Below are 25,283 nucleotides of genomic sequence, written 5' to 3'. Positions count from 1 at the left end.
GCAAGTGGGTTAAAATTTAATGACTATTTCACATAGGCTCAATGTGTCTAATTGATTACAAAGGAAAACAAAACAGGATTTCAAGGGCATCTTTTTAACAACAAAAAAGATGGTAATTATATGATAGAGAAACCAGCAGTCATCAGCTTAACCAGATGATTAAATTCAGTGCCACCAGTAATGAGAAAAGTTGACAGCGTGCGCCTCCTTGTATGGTGCAATGAGGATATTACCTTTGAAATACTCCTACCAAAATTCAGAGCTGAATCCAATCACGAGGAAACATCAGACTTTTAAACTGAGAGACAATGTACAAAACTGGCCATATTCTGAAATGCCAATACCATTAAAGACAAAGACTGAGAATAAAGAACAGAAAAAAGATTGGTGATCACATACTTTCTACTGCTATAAAAGGACATAGTTGGGACAATGAGCAAAACTTGAATACTCTTCTGGGGTACTTTTCAGATATATTCACAAATCTTTGATGTTCCTCCTAGTCTAATTATTTTCTCCTTGGCTATACTTAGTGACTCACTTCCAATAAACAAAATCTGGTAGAAATAAGAGGACATCACTTCTAAGATTTAAAAAAGGCATCATGGCTTCCTCCTTGCACTCTCTCTTAGGTCATTCACTACGAGGAGTGGTATTAGCTACTATATTATGAAGACACCAAGCAACACTATGGATAGGTCCACATAGTGAGGAACCAAGGCCTCTAGCCAACGGTTTTGTGAGTGGGTCTTCATGCAAATGAATCATCAAGATCCTTTAAATGACTGCATTTGACAACAATTACATAGAGACTCATCCAAAACCATCCAACTCAGTCACTTCTGATTCCTGATGCACAGAAGCTGTGAGATAGTAAGTACTGTGGATTTCTGTTTTGTTCATGTTCAATTGTGGTTATATAAATATAACATAAAATTTACCATTTAAGCCATTTTAAATGTATAGTTTAGAGGTACATTCTTGTGCTGCCACGACCACCATCCACAGAACTCTTTTCATCTTACTTGGCAACTGAAACTCTATATCCATTAAATAATAACTCCTCATTTCTCCTACCACAAAGTCCTGACATTCTTCATTCTATTTTCTCTATCTATGACTTTCACTGTTCTAGGGATATCACTACAGTGGATTCATAGTATTTGCCCTTTTGTGTCTGGCTTACTTCACTTAGCATGAAGTCTTTTAAGGTTCATTTATGTTGAGCATGTCAGAATTTCCTTCCTTTATAAGACTGAATAATCCACTGTATTACATACGACATTTATGTACCCCTTCATCCATCAATGGACATTTAGGAATGCTACTGTGAACATGGGTGTGCAAATATCTCTTTGAGCCAATTCTGTAAATAGGGTCCTTTGATACACAACAGATTGTAATTTTTATGTGGTCAATTGGTCGATTTTTTTAGCTATGCTTTGGTATCCTATCCAATGAATCATTGCCAAATTCAATGTTGTGAAGCTTCTGTTCTATATACTTGTCTAAGAGTTACATAACTTCAGCTCTTACGTTTAGGTCTTTGGTCCATTCAGATTAACATTTGCATATGGTATAGAATAAGAGCCCCACTACATTCTTTTGTACATGGATATCCAGTTTTCTCAAGACCATTAGTTGAAAAGACTGTCTTTTCTCCATTGAATGGTCTTGGCACTCTTGTCCAAAAGCATTTAACCATATATTTGAAGGTTTGTTTTTGGACCTTCTATTCTAAATTATTGGTCTATTTTTCTGTTTATAAGCCACTATCAGTGTTTTGACTGCTGTAGCTTTGTAATAAAGTTCAAAGTCAGGAAGAATGTCTTCCACCTTTGTTCTCCTTTTTCAAGATCATTTTGACTATCAAGAGACCCTTGAGACACTACATTTTAGTATAGATTTTAGGATTTTAGGATAGATCTTTCTATTTCTAAAAAAAAAATATTGTTGATATTTTGATAAGGATTGCATAGAAAGTGTAGATTTCAGTGGATAGTACTGGTATAAATAGTATGAAGTCTTCTAGTCAATGAACACAGAATGACTTTCTGTTTAATTTTTGCATTCTTTGATTTCTTTCAGCAACATTTTATAGTTTTCTGTGTAAAAGTTCCTTAACTCCTTGATTAGATTCATTCCTAAGCATTTTTTTAATATATAATTGAAGCTGTTTCCCAATTTCCTTTTCTGATTTTCATTGTCTGTGTATATACATGCAACTGATTTGTGTGTTGACTGTATCCTACAACTTCACTTAAAATTCATTTATTAGCTCTACCAGTTGTGTGTGTATGCATGTGTGTGTGCATGCATAAAAATAAGGATTTTTTTTTTTTTTTACTTATTTGTGAACAGATAATTTTACTCCTTCCTTTCCAGTTTGGATGCTTTACATTTATTTATTTCTCTTGCCTCATTGTTCTAGTTAAGACTTTCAGTACTATGTTGAATAGAAGCAGTAAAAACTGGCCATCCTTGTCTTCTTCCTGATTTCAGGGAAAAGATTTCAGTCTTTCACCATTGAGTATGATGTTACCTATGGGTTTTTCATATATGGCCTTTATTATGTTGAGGTAGTTTCCTTTTATGTATGGTTTGTTAAATTTTTTTATCATGGAAGAATATGCAATTTTGTCAAAGGATTTATCTGCATCAATTGAGATGATCAGATTTTTTTTTCCTTCCTTTTGTTAATATAGCATGATTTATTTTCTTATGTTGAACCATCCTTGCATCTTTGCATTACAGGAGTAAATTCCACTTGGTCATGGTATATAATCCTGATGTTATGTTTTTGAATTGAGTTTGATGATATTTTCTTGAAGACTTTTGTTTCAATATCCATTAGACATATGGATCTACAGTTTTCTTTTCTTTTTTTGGTAATGTCTTCGTCTGACTTTGAGATTAGGGTTATGCTGGATTTATAAAATCAATTTGAAAGTATTTTCTCTGCTTTAATTTCTTGGAAGAATTTGAGAAGAATTGGTGTTAACTCTTTCTTAAATGCTTGGAAGGATTCACCAGTGAATCCATCTAATCTTGGGCTTTTCTTTGTTGAAAGGTTTTTGATTACTGATTAAATCTTTTAGATCTATTTAGATTTTCTCTTTTTCATGATTCAGTCTTGATAGGTTATGTGTTTCTTAGAAGTTGTCCATTTTATCAATATTATCCAATTTGCTGTCATATAATTGCTCACAGAACTCTTTATATAAAATCTTTTAAATTTCTTTAAAATCAGCAATAATTCCCATCATTCATTTCTGATTTTTGTTATTTAATTGTTTTCTTTTTTCTTAGTCTGGCTAAAAGTTTGCCAATTTTCTTAATCATTTTGAAGAACCAACTTTGATTTTGTTGATTTTATCTATTATCTTTCTATTCTTTGTTTTGTTTATCTCTGTGCTAATCTTTATTATTTCCTTACTTCTGATAGCTTTAGGTTTACTTAGTTCTTTTTTCTAGTTCTTTAAGGTGTACAGTTAGGTTATTGATTTGAGATATTCCTTCTCTCTTAATGCCAATATTAAAGCTATGTTCCTTCTTCACACTGCTTTCATGGCATTCCATAAATTTTGGTCTTCTTTTTTTTTGTCTCTAAATATTTCCTAATTTTTCTTTGACCTACGAGTTATTTAAAAGTGTTTTGTTTAATTTCCACATACTTGTGGGCTTTTAAGTTTTCCTTTTGTTATTGATGTCCAGTTTCATTCCACTGTGGTTGAAAAAGACATTCTGTAGGACTCTAATCTTCTAAAACTTATCTATGTTTATTTTGACCTAACATATGGCCTATCCTGGAGAAAGATCTATATGAATATTGCATATTCTTCCATTTGTAAGTGGAGTGTTCTGTACATTTCTGTTGGATGACACCAGATAATAACATTGTTCAGGTCCCCTGTTTCATTATTCATTTTATGTATACTTTTCTTCCATTATTGAATATGGGAATTGAAGTCTCCTACTATTCTTCTAGTGCTTTCTATTTCTCCCTTCAATTCTGTCCATGTTTGCTTCATATATTGAGCTCTGATATTTGGTGCACATATGTGTAAAATTACTGTATCTTCATGGTGAACTGACTTGTTTTTCATTATAAAATGTCTTCTTTATGTCTCTTTCAACAACTTTTACTTAAAATCTATTTTGTCTGATAATAGCATAGCCATCCTTACTCCCTTTTGGTTTTGATTTGGAATATTTCACTTTCAACTCATGCATGCCCTTAGATCTAAAGTGGATCTCCTGGAGAAAACATATAGTTGGATATTATTTTTTATTCTTTTTTTTTTTAATTCAGTTTGTCAATGTATACCATTTGATTGGGAAGTTTACATGTTTTTGTTGTTTTAAGCCACTATTTTGGAGTAATAACAGCAATAGATAACTATAATATCTGTAGATTAACCAGTAGTATATCATATCAATATTAATTTCCTGATGTTTATAATTATACTATGCTTATGAAAAAGATGTTTTGTTTTCATAATTGGAAAACTGTATAGAAGTACTTTATGATTCAGAGGTATATTTACTTCAAATCATTAAGTGTTTCAGAAAGAGCGAGAGAGATTACAGTGCAAATTTGGTAACATGTTAACAGTTGAAAAACTTAGATAATAGCACAGGAAATTCCTGTCTGATATTATGTCACAATATAAACAAGATTAAAAATGAAATTCAGAGACCAAAAATTAAGGATGTATTAGAACCCTAAATGTGAATAAAGCATAAAGCTAATTTTTACTTTTCTGGATTTCCTTAATGAAAGGAGAGAGAAAATGATAAGAGGGAGTATACAGATAAATAATAACTGGCAATTTTTCAGAATTAATGAAAGACACAAATACAAAGATTAAGTAATATAAGACAAACAAAAAAAGTCAAAACCTGGACATGTCACAATAAAACTGCAAGGCACTAAACGCACAGGGAAAAAATATTAAAAGTAGTGGAAAAGAAAGATTGATCATCTTCACAAAAGCAATTAGCTTGACGACTGACTTCTAAATAATAACAGTGTATACCAGAAACCAAGAAAGTCATAGATTAAATGTTCTAAAGCAAAATAACTATCAACTTAGACTAATGTATTGACCAAGATATCTTTCAATGATGAGAAAGAAATGCATACATTTATAAACAAAACCTGAGCATTTGTTATCAATAGATAATTACTAAATGACACTCTGAATGTAGTTCTTCAAACAGAATAAAGATCTCAGATGAAAGAAGGAACAGATGCAAGCAAAGTGAACAGCATTCTTATCTATGTGAAATAAAAATAAAACTGTCATTTGGACCAAAAATTGCAATGTAACTAAAATCCATGAAAATTACATACAAAATGAAAGGAGATTGATTGTAGTTATGTTATTCCAAACTGTTATATTGTTGAGACATAGAGTAAAGATCAAACTTCACACTAACATTTCTAAATCATTAAAGATTAGAAAAGAGAATGCAACTATTGTACTAACTAATAAAGGGAAAGATGAATGAGAATAACAAATCAATTTAAAATAATTAAGAAACAGACAAAAAGCATGAAAGTAGAAAAAACTAAAAAAAAAGTTGAAAATATAAAAAAAAATAACATTTGTGTTAGTATAAATAGACTAAATACTTGAGCTATTATAAAATTAAAAATTTAAAACAGTGGCTCACTGTGGAAATGAGGCAGTATGATTCCATTTTTGTATTATCAAAAATGTATGTGTGTCCCACAACAAATACATACTGATAAAAATTTATCCTAAAACCATAATACAAAGCAAAAGAATGATAAAAAAAAAAAATTCAGAATAGAGGTGCTCTCTGAGGAAACAAGGAAAGAGATTGGATTGGGGAAAATAGAGGCTTTATTTTAGAATATCGTTAACATTTTTCTTACACAGAATGCTGAACATAGCATTGTACACTTTATAGTTTTCTTTATACCTCATATATATTATTAACATTTTTCATATTTCTAGATATTTAATAAAAATAAAGGGGCAACATCAGAAATAAAAGATTCTGGGTAGATATAGAATGTTTTGTATTACTCTTCTGATGCTAGACTGAGCTGTCAGATTGATAAGAAATATCTTTGATTAGGGAACCAGCCTGATTAGAAACAGTACAAGCAAACAAACAAAAAACCTAGGTCAGGTCTAGATAACCATTAAGCTCTGCTAGATAGCTGAGCTATGGCAGATTGCAAAAATGCCTCAATTTCTCACTCCCCCCTGTATCCACACTCTTTGCATTGTTATTTTACAGCTACTGTCATCAAGAGGTGGAATCCATTTGTCCACCCCTTGTATCTGGTCTGACCTAATGACTTGCTTTGGCCAAGAGTAAAACCATATTGGGCCAGTTTTAAGCACTGGCCTTAAGAAGCCTTGAATGCTTCTTTCTCTTAAAACCCTGCCATCCACTGTGTAAATTTATCCAAGCTAATCAATTGTGTGATGAGAGACAAGTGGCCCAGTCAACCTAGTAACTCAGCCAGAAAATTGTGAAAATCAGTGAGGGAAGCCATCCTAGACTAGTCAGCCCTAGTCTACCCACCGCCGCCCTCCTCTGTATGAGCAAGTTCATTTGAAATAAGTTGAGCCCAGGATCAGCAAAACTACTTCCTGACCAACAGTCCTGTGAGAAATAATCAAATGATCATCGAGTTAATAAGCAAGTGAGTTTGGGGGTAGTTTGTTACTCAGCAAAACAAAAAAGAACTCAATCATGCAATCATGAAAGCAGATATTAATCATAAAGAAACTAATTTACAATTCTACAAGCAGTTTTTGTTTCTTTCCTATGTTTCTTTTTTTCTGAAAGTACTTGTAAAATGTATTTGCTGGGTTACAATTTTATAAACTCATGAAACATATTTTTATTATGTATAAGATGTCCCCATTTTGGAATATTTGAGATGAAAAAGTCCTCAAAAATGATCAAATCTGAGTAGATGGATTTTAAATTACTTAAAAAAAATATATCAAATAGGATAAAGTTTCTTAAGAAAATGGAGAAACTCAAGGGAAAATGCACAGGTTTGAAGTTGAGGTAGGCTGATCTCCCTTCTCTTAATTTACGGCACTGTGAAAACCTGCTGTACCGCAGAGTCACCATATTCATGAGAACAAGAGCACAGGGGTGGCAGAAGGTATTTTTAACAAAGTCATCAAGGCACTCATGAGGATGGCACATTTTCTATGAACAAGCAGCATAACTTAGTGCTTTGCTCTAACACCACACAGCATAATGGAAATGGCACTTTCAGAATACTGATTCTCCCACAGGGAACTCGACAGTAAACTAGGAAAAAAGATCACAGGTTCTGACAGCTGATTGGTGAATTAATTAGGTCTTGAACTTTTTTTTTCATGCTATTGTAAATTACATGTAGACCATGCACTCAGAGTCATAAAAAGATTCCAAGGATGCTAAGTGTCACACAATAGTAGGGCAAAATGTAATCAGAATCCAAAGGGAGGCTCAGTGTAAACAGGTTTACCAGAGACTTGCTGAAATTAAGCTTACTTCTTCTCAGGGGGAAAGTTAGACTTTGGTGGCAAAATAATTTAGTCTCCAAGCAAAAGGAATTAATGTATTTTTAAAAAGTACTTTCTCTAGAGTTTTCTTCATATAGACTTTACTTCTTATTGTAAACTTTTTCTTATCAATCTTTAAAGTCATTTATCCTCGTGTATTCTATCAAGTGACAGGAAATTTTGAGGAGAGACCACCAAGAGAACCATTTTTCATTCTGCAATGACAACATTATTATTACTGCGAACTATAATCTCTCAAGAAATAGTTTTTTGTTGTAGGCCTCTATTGATAAGCATCTTGTTAGGCAACATATTGTATTTTATTTATCAGCTGTGAGCTTGTGAGCAAGTTAATCTCTTGAGTCCTCAGTTTTTCCATCTGCAGAATGAGGCTAATGATAATATTCTTTTCATAAGACTGTTATAGGGATTAATAATGTAAACACAAAGTACTTAAAATAATGTCTGGCACAGTGTTATAGAAGCTGTTGCATAAATGCTGATATAAAAATGATGCTCTCTTATTTCCACTGACATCCATTTTCATTTAAATGTTCGTTTACTCGGTGGACAACAATTTTGATTTCCAATATTCTGAATGAAAATGGATTTTTCCTCGGAAGAGACTTTTCATGGAGTTGGAGTATAAAAATACTAACAGAACTTCACATATTGAGGGTATGTGTATAAGGGTCACCAGGACACTTACTATTTTCACTATTATCTTCTGTAGCTGGGAAGATAAGGAGATAAACATAGGGCAGACATGATATCTGTCAGTCAGAAAATACAAGTACTTAAATTCATTTCAAGCCTCTTTTCTGGTGTGGAGAAAGGAACGGCAACACATTCCAGTATTCTTGCATGGAGAATCCCCATGGACAGAGGAGCCTGGTGGGCTACAGTCCGTGGGATCGTAAAGAGTCAGACACTGCTGAGTGACGAAGCATTTGTGGTGACACACTGATGGTGCTCTAAGTGTGCTGAGGTACAGTTGTGTTTTGATTAGCTATGTGCCATGCCCTGTGGGAAAGGCATGCGGTACATGCAAAACTGATTCATTGCACCTCAACTCTGAGCAAAAGATTGGGAAGGGCCGTGAAGAGGATGCAAATCAAATGCTGAAATAAGCTTCTTGCCTTCACATCTCCAAAACAGCTATTAATATTGGGTTGGCCAAAAAGTTCACCCAGATTTTTCTGTAAAATGAAAAATCCACATGAACTTTTTGGCCAAACCCAATACTTTCACTTTTTTGCAATAAAACACTGATCATTGACAAAACATATGGGTACAGAAAGAAAATGTAAAGCATTTAAAAGGTCATTCTTAAATTTCGTTCCTTTCTCTTCCCCTGTCTTCTGTTCACTGAAGGTAACGACTGAGTCATGAAGGAATCAACTATTGAACACACAGGATGCCTGAAGACCAGTATAGGGTTGAGATAAGTGCAAAAGTGAACCAGTATTCCTGAAAGAATCCATTTGAGATTATATCTGAACTGATAAACATTAAGAGAACTGAGGTATGGAAGTACCTTATTGAAATAAGTAGGACTCTGATATTCATAAGAAGCAAAAATGCTACCATAACTAGGTAATATGAGATATTTGGAAAACAGAAGAAATTAAATACTTACATTGAGAGAGTATGCTGCATTCTGCTTATTCCTAAAAGGATTTGAGATGGCTAACTAAGTCGTTTTTGTTATAAGATAAAAATTTCTTTTTTTAACATGGACGGGTTCAATAATGTTAGGGATAAAGTTAGTTCCTGTTTGAAAACAAGTAGCTAGTGTCTAGAGGAATCCAGGACTACTGGACTTCTTTCTCAGACCACAGGGCTACTTTCTATGCCGTTTCTAAAGGAACTGTCCATAAGGAATACTGGCAATTGGGCAAAGCTCCACTTTCTTATTATCAGTGTTTAGGACCTAAATGCTAAGATGGAGAACTGTGATAAGACGTGTTGGAACCAGGATTTGGGTTAGAAATCTGAGAGATTTCTGCTACTCTACTTCAAATTCAAGACCAAACTGTATAGTAGACACTGATCAGATCAGATGCCTTCAAGGAAAATACAGATCAGAGGGACTTGCCTGGGGATTAAGTCCTTGGTCAGTTTACCATGTGGAGAGATAGGATAGAAAGGAGAAGTGAAGTGAAGTGAAAGTTGCTCAGTTGTGTCCAACTCTTTGCCACCCAATGGACTGTAGCCTGTCAGAGCCTCTGCCCATGGAATTCTCAAGGACAGAATACTGGAGTGGGTAGCCATTCCCTTCTCCAGGGGATCTTCCCAACCCAGGGATCGAACCCAGGTCTCCCACATTGCAGGCGGATTCTTTACCATCTGAGCCACGAGGGAGAAGAGTGCCTTAATAAGATGACTGAGCTTCTCCTTGTAGGAAGACCTCAGCCTTTAGAGTGAAATAAAGATAAGACAGACTCATGCCTACACACCTACGTGTTCATCAATGACTATCCCACAGTACCTTAGAAACTCCATTTAGATTACTGTCTCTTCTTCTTGGGACTTACTTACATCTTCCTTCTCCTTGAAAGCTCTTCCGACAGATATTGCATAGGTAACTCCTTTTCATTCAGTGCCCAGCTTAAAATATCACCTCTATAATTAGGTCTGTTCTGACAACACAATTCAAACCAGCTCCTCAGGCTCTCAACCTGTTTTATTTCCAACTTAGCATGCATTATTACTGAATATTTTCTTTTGCCTATTTTTATTGTTAATGAACTCCACATGCTACAACACCCATTGAGAACATTAGCTCTGTGAGGACAAGCATTTTATCTATATTGCTTACTCACAGGCATAGGAATTATAAGTGAACATGATAGGCACTCAATAAATGTTAACTGAATGCATACATTCGTGAATGTTTGTGTGTATGTGTTGGTAAGCCAAGAAAGGTAGCAGAAAAAGAGCTTCTTCTTGGGAACTTCTTATATCAATATTAACCACAGCTAACATTTACCAAGAATATATATTAATATATTAAGTGATTATCTTGGTTAACATTCACAACACCACCATAACATAAACACTGAAAGAAGACAAGATGGCATCCAGACCAATCCTACCCTAGAACCAAATAAAACACATGGTATTCACACTTAGACTGATCAAAGGCAGTTGTGCTTCATACCATGTGTGCCATTCAATCCTATTTACTCACTGACACATGAAACAGAATCAATTATAAGCTTCCTAGCATCCTACAAAGACCTTCAAATAAATCTATTACATGATCTACTGGAATGACAAGCTAAAATTAAACAAGTTGCCAGGAGAAACCCTACTCCCAGTTTGGAATGCTGAAACTAGAGGGAAGTGTGGCACATTGTCTCCTTATTGGAGACACTCTACACAGAATGAAGAAGAAACATACCATAAATAACATTACTACAATAAATGTAAGCATAGGTTTCTGACATCTATTAACACAAATCAGCATAAATTGATTGTATTGATTCAATTTAGTGAACTTCTAAAGAGTAAATACAAAGATTTTAACAGTCTTACTTAATCCACTGATAAAATTTAAGTTATATTTATGAATGAAAAATATTCATATCATTCAGGCAATCCCCCCTCAATATTATTTCTTGCTACTACTTTGCTGATTAATACTGGCTGGGAAAAATTGTGGTGTATGTATTGTATGATAAGTAACAGATTGTACTCATTTGGTGTTACTAATTAAGACATATCCTTAAGTTTTAAAACATGCATAATTTTGGCATCTTCTTAGATGCCTAAAGCAGAATACTTATGTGGACAGGCTACAATTGTACCTATGCAGAGAAGTACAAAAGGGAATATTTGTAGCCAACATCTAGACTTTGCTCAGGAAAAACTCTGATCTTACCCATTACATGAACTTTCTTATTGAAAGGTCAACACCTTATCCTAATCATAATCCTAAATTATTAAAAAAATAATAAACAAGGTACACATAAAATACTCAACTTTAATCCATGCTATAAAATGTACTCCTAGGTAACTAAATAATTGTTGGGCTCTAACTCAAGAACAGTGAAATGGCAAAGCATATATTTAGCAATGGTTGATGTTAAGTCATTATTTTTACCATCATTAATACATGAACCTCAATAACAATATCACATCATAAGCAGTAGTTTCATCATTCTATTTTCACAGACTATTAAAGCCTCAGAAACCTCCCCTAAATTTCCAAAGTAACAGATACAGTAAGTGGAAACCAGGAATGCTGCACTGGGCTTGAGATTGCAACCACTAAAACATTCTGCTTCACTATGGGAAACATGTCAGATAGGTGAAATTCATAGATTTGGGGAGCTAAAAAGAATCTTGAGGTTCATTTTCTTAGCCTTCTAATACAGATTAACTAAAACTAAGTAAACAGTTGACTTCAAGTTGATATCCTATTCTATTAAAATAGAATTATTCCTGGAAGATTAAACCTCAACATGCTCAGAAAGAAAATGAGGGCTTAAATGTTTTGACCCATATACTCCTGAATTTCTCTCTCAAATTCAGCTCTGAAGACAGCCTACTTATTTCACTTTCTTCAAGGTAATAAAGTCAACACTTCCACCCTCTGCCTTATGGGAAAAATTAGTCATTAAAGTATTCCCAAATCAAGACTACATCCTCCAAGTTGCACAACTACTACTGGGAGACAAGCCTAAACCAAAAATCCCTGAAGGAATTCTACATTTTTTCTAAATAAAATTTCTTCATAAAAATCATCTTAAAAGAAAACATTAGCAAACCTAATCCAACAATACATACAATGGATCATACAACATGATCAAGTTGGATTTATTCCAGGGTTACAAGAAAGGCTTAACACATAGACCCAGAGATTGTCATCCTGAGTGAAGTAAGTCAGACAGAGAAGCAGAAATACCATATGACATCCCTTATATGTGGGATCTAAAAAGAGATGAAACAAATGAACTTAGTCACAAAACAGAAAGATACTCACAGACTTAGAGAATGAACTTATGGTTGTTGGAGGTGGATGGGAAGAAGGGATAGTTGGGGAGTTTGGGATGGACATACATATACTGCTATGTTTAAAACAGACAGCTGACAAGGACATACTGTATAGCACACGAAACTCTGCTCAGTGTTGTGTGGTGGCCTGGATGGGACGGGAGCTTGGGGGAGAATGGATACATGTGTATGTATAGCTTCACTGTTCACCTGAAACTGTCACAATATTGTTAACTGGCTATATACCAATACAAAATAAAAAGTTTAAAGAAAATCAATAAATGTGATATACAACATCAACAAAAGGAAAGATAAAAACCACATGATCATCTCAAAAGATACAGAACAAACATTTGACAAATTCAACATTCATTCATGACAAAAAACTCCCATCAAAGTGGCTATAGAGGGAACATATCTCAACATAATAAAGGCCATTTATGACAAACCTATAGCCAACATAACCCTCAATGGGGAAAAGTTGAAAACTTCCCAATAAATTCAAAAACAAGACAAGGATGCCTCTCTCACTACTTCTCTTTTACATAGCATTGGAAGTCCTAGACACATGAATCAGACAAGAAAAAGAAACAAAATGTATCCAAATTAGAAGGGAATAGGTAAAATTATTACTATTTTCAAATGATATAATACTCTATATAGAGAATCCTAAAGTCTCCACTCAAAAACTGGTAGAACTAATAAATAAATTAAGCAAGGTTGCAGGACACAAGATTAATAAACAGAAATCTGTTGTGTTCCTATATACTAATAATGAAATATCAGAATGAGAAAGCGAAAAAAAAAATTCTGCTTAAAATCACGTATCAAAAAAGATCCAGCATTAAAATTAATGAAGTAGGGCAAAGGCCTATATGCTGAAAAACATAAAACACTGATGAGGGAAACTGAAGATGATTCAATGCTGTTATATTGTAATAATCAATATTATTAATACGGCCATATTACTCAAAGCAATCTACAGATTTAATGCAATCCCTATCAAAATACTCAGGATATTTTAAGAGAAATAGAAAAAAAAAAGTCCAAAATTTATAAGAAACCATTAAAGATCAGAATTGAAAAGGAATCATGAGATAAAAGAACAAAGCTGGAGGTATAACTCTCCAAGATGTCAATACTGCAAAGCTATACTCAAAATAGGGTGGTATTGAGGGGGAAAATGGATATATATTAATAGATTAATGTAAGAGAATAGAGAGTCCAGAAATAAACCCACATACCTATGGTCAATTAATCCATGATGAGGAAGGCAAGAATAGGCAGTTAAGGAAAAACACTCTCTTCAACAAGTGATGACTAGAAAGCTGGATAGTCACATGTAAAATAATGAAATTAGAACAGTCCCTCAAATCATATACAAAAATGTAATTTAAATGGTTTAAAGACTTACATGTAGGACACAGTACCATAAAACTCCTAGAAGAGAACAAAGGCAAAAACCTCCACTCTTTGACATAAGTTGTAACAACATTTTCTTGGATCAGTCTCTGGAACCTAATTAAACTTAAAAGATTTGTACAACAAAGAAAAACTAATAAAATGAAAACAAAAACAACAGCCTTTCAGAACTGGAGAATGTAAAGAAGAGAGGATATATGTATGCTGCTGCTGTTGCTGTTTAGTCACTAAGTCATGTCTGACTCTGTGACCCCATGAACTGCCAGCCTCCTCTGTCCTCAGAATTTTCCAGAAAGGAATACTAGTGTAGGTTGCCATTTCCTCCTCCAGAGGACCTTCATGACCCAGGGATCAGACCCGCGGCTTCTGTCGTGTCTCCCACACTGGCAGGCTGATTCTTTACTACTGAGCCATCCAGAAAGCCCAGATATATGTATGTGCGTGTGTGTGTGCTAAGTCACTTCAGTCGTGTCTAACTCTGCGCGATTCTATGGACTGTAGCCCGCTAGGCTCCTCTGTCTCTGGGATTCTCCAGGCAAGAATACTGCAGTGGATTGTCATGCCCTCCTCCAGGGGATCTCTCCAACCCAGGGATCCAACCCGCATCTCTTAAATCTCCTGCATTGGCAAGCAGGTTCTTTACCACTAGTGCCACCTGGGAAGCTCCCAGATACAAATCTATGAATAACTAATTCACTTTGCTGTACACCTGAAACTAACACAGCATTGTAAATCAAACAATACTCCCATGTCTTCTTTAAAAAAGGCATATATAATTCTTTCAAATCTTCAGGTTCCCTCATTATCACATTTGCTGTGGGCAGTTATCTTTGAGTTTATCGCTGTCCTTCTTTAACTTGTGTATTCAGTTCTCAGTTGGGAGTCTTCTATTCCTATTCTGAGCTAACCTATTTTACAGACCCTTCTCTGTTCAATGTGCCTGTTAATTTCATTCACATTCTAACTGCACTCTGGCTATCACACTGGATACATTTACTTTCTAAACTTGAATATATGCTTCTTTGTACAACATAAAATATCTCTGCTATATTCATAATTTATCTCACTCTTAACCAATACTGATATACATACACATACATATTCTGATATTTAGAATGAGGAAAATAATTTTTAAAAATTCACCTGAAGTTTGCAGGAAATAAACATTAGCAATAACAAGTAGGTGCATAGTTCATTACCTGTGGGAGTGAGGGGGGCAAAGTTAAAATTTTCATGTGTCACTTTAGATGAAGATTGTGCACAAAGGAAAAAGAGTCAGTGTTTGCAAGTAAGGGGCTGAAAATGGAAGTGAAAGTGAGCTTATTTGTTAGAAAAAGTCTCTAGAATATATGTGCTCTGTCCTTTCATTCTGCTTATGATACCTATTTTAAACTTCTGTTAAAATGAAAGTTCTCAGTGCAAATTTCCATATGGTTTGGATGTTTTTAAAACCCACATCAACATTAAATGAAATATTAATAACAAATGAATAGTATGTATTTCTCCTTCTTTTGCTGAAAAAATAAAACCACCTTCTATCTACTATCAAAGTATATCTGAAGACAGCCAGTGTTCTCTGGGTTCACAAGAAGGGATAGATGGTAGACTTTCACATAAATTCAACCAGAAAACAAGATATTAACTTACCAGGATTACTTGAACTGACTAAAGGAACTATGAAAGACTATACTATAAAAATATTCAAAGAAGAAATAATATTTCACAGTGTCTTCAAATCATGTCAAATTTACCATATTATAAGTGCCATTAAATGTTCTCTTTGATTGGAAGGGCACTGTGAATGATGGACAGTTTTGTGCTGTACAGATGAGTAATTTCCCCTAATTCTCTTCACATGACTGCTCATTCTTTGCCTCTTAGCTCATCCAAGTTAACATAATGGAGCCCCTTGTGAAACATGAGCCATGTGCTTCAGCGTGCAGTTTATGATTTAAGTTTTATCAAGATGTCTTGATTTTAAAATTTGAACAATTTAGCCTATTTTATGTATATTTAATTTCTTTCCTATTGTGCCTTGAAATGTATTTCTATTTCTCATTTAAATTTCTATTTGAATACATAGAAAATATGCTTCATTTAGAAACCAAAACACCATCCTAGACTTATTTGTTTATGTTTGTGTCTGTTTCCGCCATTTGTACTTGGATAAACCATTTACATACAAGTCATTCCGTCTTTACTATTATTGTTTGTCTGACAGACATGTGAAACAGTGCTAGAAGCAGGCATATTCCCTTCCTTAGAAACTCATTTTTCAGAAGAAAATGTTCTTTTCTTCATTTCTTGGTCTTCATGAGGACACAAGTTAGTAGCCCCATATATCTCCCTTTAGTTGTATTAAATGAGGTTTTCTTAAGAGTTACTAGCCAAGCCTTGTCTTCCTGGGCACCCCTGGAATTCTAATTCCTTTCTCTGTACTCTCAGATGGTGAAAAGAAAGCAGTGATTGCAAATGTTCTAATTTACTCTCTTACAACTGAAAACAAAAATAAAACAAATAATAAAAATAAAATTCTTGTTGTGATGCTTGATGAAGGACTACTAATAGAGAAAGAGAAAGTAGAAAAACTAATAACATCTTCCAAGGAAAAGAAAGTAATCCACACTATAAATACTCAAACCACTGAAGTAGTTTCTACTTTTGTAGCTGTAATTTTGCAAACTATAGGGTAAGTAAATGTGTATTTAGGTATACTCTCCAGAATTTATGAAAAAAAAAAAAAAGCCCAGATGTAACTCAACTACCACTTTAAATTAATAACAACCTACCTCCAACACAACTACCTAAGTCATAATACTAATAAAGAAAATATCTTTAGCTGTTAAATTTTATGTGTAACATGTGAACATGTTAACATAGTATTTAAAGGGACAAGATGACTTTAAGCAAACAAAAACAGTGAACAGATTGTTTGAAACACATAATACATATGTTAGTTTTACAGAGGAAAATGCATAAGCCCAGAAGTGGTTGTCAATATGTCAGTAACTTCCCCCAGTCACTTTAGAGCTAACAAGCCAGAGGAACTACTTAATTAAATGTATGACCAAATAAAAGAAAATTCACTTTCTTCTTGATATAAAGAAAATAAATCTTAATACAAAAAATAGTATTTCATTACAACCTGAAAATACAATTAAAATAAATTTGGCACTTACCCTATGTGATTAAAAATCCACTGGACACTTTAGAAGCCCAAGCAGCTCATGATGCAGCTTCTCAGTGGCAGTCTTCAATTACTATAAATAAAAGGAAGGTGAAAGATAACGTTTAGAACAATATATGTCTCGGTAGAGTGATGCTGACTAGCTATGAAATGTTTATTATCACTCCTCACTGCCATTTAAATATTAACTCCCTCTTTACTGCTGTTATCATAGATTTTGTTAAATGCACAAAATAGAAATGCAGGTTATGCATTTCTGGGACTTCCAGATTACAAAACTACAAAAAATAAAAACTATTCAATCCCATCTTATTTTACTGGGAAAGGCAGTTGAAGTATGCAAACTAAAGCATTTATAATGGAAATATTTTCTTATTATGTACACATTACCAATATAAATATTTTTCTAGTCATAACACTGAGTTATAAGTATTATGGGCTGCTGGCTCCTTGTCTTTTACTATTGACTTCCTTGCAAGATTTAAGCAAGTATTCTTACTTTGTTTCATAATTATCCTGGATGATTCATAAAATGTGGAAAATAATAGTTATCAGTTTGATAAGCTGATATGTAATACATAGGCATGTAGGTGGCTTCTACTTATAGACAATATATACTATCTCTCTCTCTCTCTCTCGTTAGTCGCTAAGTCATGTCTGACTCTTATGACTCCATGGACTGTAGCCTGCCAGGCTCCTCTGTCCATGGGACTCTCCAGGCAAGAATACTGGAGTGGGTTGCCATTTCCTTCTCCAGGGGATCTTCCCGACCCAGGAATCAAACCAGGGTCTCCTGCATTGCAGGCAGATTCTTTACCAACTGAGCTATGAGGGAAGCTCTATACTATACAGAGTTCAAAAATTAACAATACTATTTGTATAGAATGGGACTGTGTTTCATCCCTCTCCTACATCTCCCTCAATCCAAACCTAATGCATAGACCTCAGGCATGGATCCAAGTCTCAGGCATGGACCTCAATAAAGCAGCATCATGGACATCTGTATTCCACCTCCCACCTCTTTCTGAAACTCTAATCCATTAAGTGGCAAATAAGATGACAGTAGGAACAGAGCCAGTGGGGGAAATGGTGTTCCTAACTCGGAAGTATAACTTTGTCAAGGGATGTGTGGCACATTAGAACAGAAATAAATGAGCATCTTCTTATCCCATTGTAAGAGGGTCATATAAGTTCAAGTTTTAAGAGTTGGATTCATATAAATTACATTACTAACTCAGTGTTTCTAAAAGCTGCTATCAGAAACTGTGTGTGTGTGTGTGTCTGTGTGTGTACTAGTCACTCAGTTTATTTATTTAGTATATATGATGCTCAGTATCTATCAATACTCTTTGCAATCCTATGGACTGTATAACCTGCCAGGCTCCTCTGTTCATGGGATTCTCCAGGCAAGGATACTGGAGTGGGTTGTCATGCCCTCCTCCAAGGGATCTTCACAACCCAGGGGTCAAACCCATGTCTCTTACGTCTCCTGCATTGGCAAGAGGGTTCTTTTCCACTAGCGCCACCTGGGAAGCCCCAATATAGACAGCAAATATCTATATATACTAAATACTTACATGTTTACACAAGTAAATAGGTATTTACATATAATATGTAGCATATATATACATATATAATTTTCTACTAGTTCCCTCACTATGTGCTCTTTCATTTCTTTTGTCTGTTCTTGAGTATTAGAACTTACTTTGAAGAAAAATGCTTTCCAGACAAATAAATTCTGTATAGTGAATAACATGTTGGGTTAGATTTCAGAAAGACATCAGAAGCTACATTTACATTAGAGTAAACAAACTTTGAAAGAAAATGTTAAACACTTTTGGCAAGAAAGAGAACACTCTAAACTTCATAATAATGGGACACTAGGCAAAAACTACTGAAATGCCAAGAATGACTGTACAGCATTTTATAAGTTTCTGGATGTACTGTAGAATTATCCCACTTTCCTAAAAACACATCAATTAGTCCAATGCCTCATCATATTCTAACTCTGTGTTAACAACTGATTGCCTTGATCTCATTTTGCTATTCATAATTCTAAACAATTCTGAACTTTTATTAATGGTCACTGTGACAAGTGCTGTAATAGGCATTTTCATATGGTGATCTCATTTAATCAATAAAGATATACACAGTGCCATAGTTTGCAGACAGCCGCCACTGTCCTATATTATATGTCTCAGCATAAAATCCCTAAATTGGAATTTGCACGTTCCATAAAATAAAGTGCTACCTGCAACTAATTATAAGTTTTGTTTTATATCATTAAGTCACTTAAAATATTTTTAAATGTCTAAAGTGTTTATCAAATAATTACAAATATATATGGAATGTGAAAGCTATCAAATAAAATCTACTGTTTAGTTAATTGAAACATATTTTAATATTTCAGTGGAGTAGGGAGGTGATCCTGGAATATCACAAGTCATTTTCTTATGATCATATCTAAAGATATATCTTTAATGAAATAACAATGTGTATTATAACAGGATTTCCTAATGTTGCTTGGAGAAGACAATTTAATTAAGACCAAATACTGTTTAGAAAGACATAAAATAAGCTCTAATGGCAAAGTAAATGGCATATATGCAAAGAAGTAGCCAGCTATAAAGAACGAAAGAGATTATCTTGTTAAATGAAAAAAAAAATAAAAACAATGTTTGGGACAGATAAGGTAGTGGATAAAGAAGGTGGGGGAAATGTGTTGATAAAACCCATAAAAGTATGTGTATCTGTGTGTATTTCTTTTGGTGGGAGTTGAAGGAGTATAGCTATCTAAAGAGAAATTCCTTCTGAGTTTCCTGGGTTATTCATGGAATACTGAAGAAAAAAGTAAAGCTATAATTCCTAAAAATGAAATCAATGGTTATAATAATGGGGTCAATAACCTGATCTTTGATACAGATCACCTTCTGGATAAAATGTAATGAATAAGGTAAGAAGTCCAGTCCAGATGAGGTCCTAGATCATGTGACTCATTCCTCTTAAATTGAGGAGATCCATTTTTTTTCTAGTAGTCATGTATGGTTGTGAGAGTTGGACTATAAAGAAAGCTGAGTGCCGAATAATTGATGCTTTTGAACTGTGGTGTTGGAAAAGACTCTTGAGAGTCTCTTGGATTGCAAGGAGATCCAACCAGTCCATCCTAAAGGAAATCAGTCCTGAATATTCATTGGAAGGATTGATGCTGAAGCTGAAACTCCAATACTTTGGCCACCTAATGCGAAGAACTGATTCATTGGAAAAGACCCTGATGCTAGGAAAGACTGAAGGCGGGAGGAGAAGGGGACGACAGAGGATGAGATAATTGGATGGCATCACAATGCGATGGACATGAGTTTGAGTAGGCTCCAGGAGTTGGTGATGGACAGGGAAGCCTGGCATGCTGCAGTCCATGGGGCTGCAAAGAGTCAGACATGACTGAGCGACTGAACTGAACTTTACAACAAAGGGATCTAGGAAAGTAGCAGGAAAATAGTAGTAACAGAGTAAATACTGCTCACAGGAAGGAGAGGCAAAGAATGAAAAGTCAGTTTCATAAAAATTGATCGATGTAGCTTGGCTGAGCTAGAATAGCTCAGAACAAAGAATTTGAGGAAATACACCCTCAACGTTTTGAGTGAGGTACACAAGTTGAGATAAGTGATAATCTCTAGCACGCAAGAAATGGGGACTTGATGAATGCATATCTGCAAGTATTTAGTAAACAGAAGATAGCCCAAGCCAAGTAAAAAATAAAGAAGAATCTGTTTACATGCTTAGATTGTTCAATAAAATCACACTTATATAGCTGGCAATGTACTTAATAGTATCCTGAGTACCTTGGAAAAGGTACATAAAATGTACACATAATTTTTTACCATAGGTGTACAAAAATTATGTGTTTCCTCCCAAGATCACATGAGTAGTTATGACATAAATATAAGACAATATTTTAAGCCTTCTGGCTTCCAAGTCAGTTCCCTTTTCATTATGTGATATTGTTTGCCTTATTTACCATCTCCTATAATGAGATGTGTACGTGTTAGGTCGCTTCAGTTCTGTCCGAGTCTTTGCAACCCTATAGACCATAGCCTGCCAGGCTCCTCTGTCCATGGGATTCTCCAGGCAAGAACACTGGAGTGGGTTGCCATTTCCTCCTCCAGGGGATCCTCCCAAGGACCAAACCCATGTCTCTTATGTCTCTTGCATTGGCAGGTGAGTTCTTTACCACTAGCACCACCAAGGAGTCTCTATTACAATTGAATCTCAAATGTGTATAGTACTAAGCACATGACGACTGTAAGTTCAGCATTGGGTTGATGTGGGGATGGACATACAGTGGATTTACCACAGTCCCCAGCACTTGGTGTGTGATTAAATGGCAGCTGTTATTATTATCTACAAAATGAGAGAAAATATTAATAAGAGGAGGATACAGGGGAAAAGAGAAAAAAAATATTAAAGGGATCAGTGAATATGCTATAACACCAATTTTAGGTAGATTAATATTTTTAAAATACAACCGGGGCTGACTTAACCCCTATTCAAACAAAAGTGACTTTAACTTCAAGGTTAAAAGGTTAACTTCAATATAAATTATAAAAGAACCACTCTTTTATTTACTTCTTTAAACAAGTATAATAATATTTTTAATTGATTCAAACAGAGGTAAGAATATACTTTAAGTTTAAGGAGTATTTGAAAACAAGGGGAAAAAAAGCCATTTTCCTGAACCTTCAATGCTATTTTAGAGGGAAAACATTCCTACACAGTGAATATTTGTAGATATGAATACCATTTTGTTAGGAATTTATATCTCTACCTTCACGAGTGTTTAAGAGGAAAAGTTAGAAAAATCTCTGCTTTAAATTCTTCTCTTTTTCCACAACATTTTCTAGTGATTCTTATCCTTTATTTCAAAGTGAGGGAAAACAGAGATCTCCCTTCCCCCAAGGAAATATGTAGTATGTATATGGTATCTTCTCCTAAAAGTAAAGTAATTCTCGCACAGAATTTTTTATCCACTATCATTAACACTTAGTATACAATAGTCTGTGGGCTCTATGCAACCTAATTCTCAATTGATGTATTTAAGAACCTTCATTTAAACATATGGGGCTTCCCTGGTGGCTCAGTGGTAAAGAAGCCACACGCCAATGTAGGAGACACAAGAGATACGGGTTTGATCCCTGGGTCAGGAAGATCCCCTGGGGAAGGAAATGTCAACTCCCTCCAGTATTTTTGCCTGGGAAATTCCATGGACAGAGGAGCCTGGAGGGTTGCAGTCCATGGGATCTCAAAGAGTTGGACATGACTGAGTGACTAAGCACAACAAACACAATATAGAATAGAAGGAAAAAGTGAAATAACATGCCTACTATGTGCCTGGATATGGATGCTTTAAAGAAATGATTTAATTTAATCATCATAAAATAAATCATGTGAGATAGATACTACTGTCTCTTTAAAAATGTGTAACTTTGATGACTTAGAGGGGTGGGATAGGAGGGGTGGGAGGAAGGTTTAAGAGGGAGGGGATATATGTATACATATATATACATACATACATATAGGTGATTCACTTTGTTTTACACCAGAAACCAACACAACATTGTAAAGCAATTATCCTCCAATTAAAAAATATAATTAAAAAATACAGAACTGAGGCTTAGAAAGTGACACAATAATTTTTTTCAAGATCATAGACCTTTCCATTATGTAACACTCCCTTCAAAGCACTAGCTATGGATACCTTTGGTCATGGGACTGGTTAGAACAAATGTCAAACTGAATGCAATGGTGCTTAATAAAACTTAAAACCTGTAATGAATGTAGCAGACCAGAACTGGATGAGTTAAGTGTTTTATCATCAACATTTCAAGATCATTACATAAAAGTGAAAGCCTGAATAAAAGCTTTTCCTTCTTTTGTGTATTTTTGGCCACTGTTTCAAAAGATGGTTATTAAAATGTAATAAAGCTGTTTTATAATTAATATCAAATTTTGGACTTACTTGAAATTTTTATTAAGATTTATAAAAGTACAATACCCAATACCTTAAAAAGGTGTTTTTGCATGAAAATAGAAACTAAATTGCTTAAGTAATAATATGATATTCTTAACAAATTAGATAATATAAATAACATTCCCTGGGAACATAAATTTATTCAACATTACTTTTCCATTAGCATTGAAAAAATATAATATACCATCCATTTAATCTTAATTTGAATATAACAAAGTAGCTATATAAGTCTTAATTTTAATATCACAAAATAGCTCTGCTAAAACTGAGTGAGCTATATAATTCATAATTCTATAATATAATAAATAGGCTATACTATTTACCAGAGCACCAGAGGGTTTTCAGAAGGGAAAAGGAGAAATGCATTCACTGAGTAATTTTGAGTCTTGCATTCACTAGAAATTTTTAATACTAAATTTAACATTTTTTCAAGATAAAAAAATAATGACAGTATTACTTGATTGAATCACTCCACAGAGATTCCACTTATAACATGTTTCCCTAGAGCATGTCCAAAGAGAATTCTGCCCTTAGAGTACACTAAATTTATTTGAGCATGAAATGCACATTGCCTTTTCTTCATAAAGAAAAATAATAATAAAATAAGGGATTTTGATTCTTTTTTAAGTTGCCTCGCTTAATCTGCTTTGTTTGGTGGCTCCCAGCAGAATGACAAGGACTTCAATCTGGATTGCTTTGGTGGCTTATATTTCCCTTTATTCTTGAATTTCTTAGAGATGTACATGGCAGAGATACCGGCACTTTCATTTGCTTTAATCTTTCAAAACCCAAGAGTGAAAGAAATGCGCTGTTATCTTTTTATTAGGTCAATCAAGTCAAAAGTTTTCATTGTGCTTCAACTTTTAAAAAGTTGAAATTCTATTGCACCTACACATTTTGCAAGTGAACTATATATTTCATTGGCTATTAAAACATATTTTTAAAAAATCTATTTCTTTAAAATACACACACATACATATAAGACAATTTTGTGCTTTGTACACATTAATATAATAATAATAATTGATATACACTTAAAGCTTATCGTATGCCAGGCATTAGGTACTTTACATCTATTTGCTCACTTAATTCTCACAAGAATAAAATAATACTATTTTTCTCAATTGAAAGATGGAAAATTGAGGCACTGAGAGATTAAGTAACCAAGTGACTAACAGAACTGGAATTTAAACCAAGGCAGAATGACTCGAGAGATGAGCTGTTAACAATAATGTACCTCTGATTAAAAGATATTAGTAATGGCATTTTGATAACAGCATATACAAAAAAAAAGTCTTAACCATCTGAATCCACATGTAATCATAAATATAAAACCACAGAAGTAAATATAAAGTGGCAAAAACAGTTCTGTGAAAAATAATAGAGCTAGGGATCACATTGAATCTGTAGATTGCATTTGGTAGTAGAGTCATTTTCACAATATTGATTCTTCCTACCTAGGAACATGAAATATCTCTCCATCTGTTTATGCCACCTTTGATTTCTTTCATTAGTGTCTTATAATTTTATGTGTACAGTTCTTTTGTCTCCTTAGGTAAGTTTATTTCTAGATGTGTAATTCTTTTTGTTACAATGGTGAAGGGGATTGATTCCTTAATTTCTCTTTCTGATTTTTCATTGTTAGTGTATATAAATGAAAGTGATTTCTGTGTATTGATTTTGTATCCTGCAACTTTGCTAAATTCACTGATTACCTCTACTAATTTTCTGACACTAGGGTTTTCAATGTACAGTATCATGTCATTTGCAAAGAGTGATAGCTTTACTTCTTCTTTTCTGATCGGGATTCCTTTTATTTCTTTTTCTCCTCTGATTGCTGCAGGTAGGACTTCCAGACCTATGTTGAATAACAGTGGTGAAAGTGGACACCCTTGTCTTGTTCCTGATCTTAGGGGGAACGCTTTCAGTTTTTCACCATTGAGAATAATGTTTGCTGTACGCTTATCATATATGGCCTTTAATATTTGAGATAGGTTCCTTCTATGCCCATTTTTTGAAGAGTTTTAATCATAAATGGGTGCTGATTTTGTCAAAGGCTTTTTCTGCATCTATTGAGATGATCACAAGGTTTTTATCT

The 25,283-nt window shown here is 34.2% G+C and overlaps 1 protein-coding gene across 1 annotated transcript in view; it reads right to left on the bottom strand.

Moving 5' to 3' along the window:
* LINGO2 (leucine rich repeat and Ig domain containing 2) overlaps positions 1-25,283 on the bottom strand; it is a 1,356,204-nt gene that overhangs the window by 755,792 nt on the left and 575,129 nt on the right. The window contains exon 5 of the mRNA XM_081497697.1: positions 17,153-17,233. The gene's annotated coding sequence lies outside the window, so the exon portion shown is untranslated. The remainder of the gene's footprint in view (positions 1-17,152; positions 17,234-25,283) is intronic.

This window comes from Giraffa tippelskirchi, chromosome 1, assembly GCF_054371585.1.
Source record: "Giraffa tippelskirchi isolate mGirTip1 chromosome 1, T2T-mGirTip1v1.2.pri, whole genome shotgun sequence".
In the NCBI taxonomy this organism is placed as follows: Eukaryota; Metazoa; Chordata; class Mammalia; order Artiodactyla; family Giraffidae; genus Giraffa; species Giraffa tippelskirchi.
Note: the sequence above shows the minus strand (reverse complement) of the source record. Positions and strands in the feature narration are given on the sequence as shown.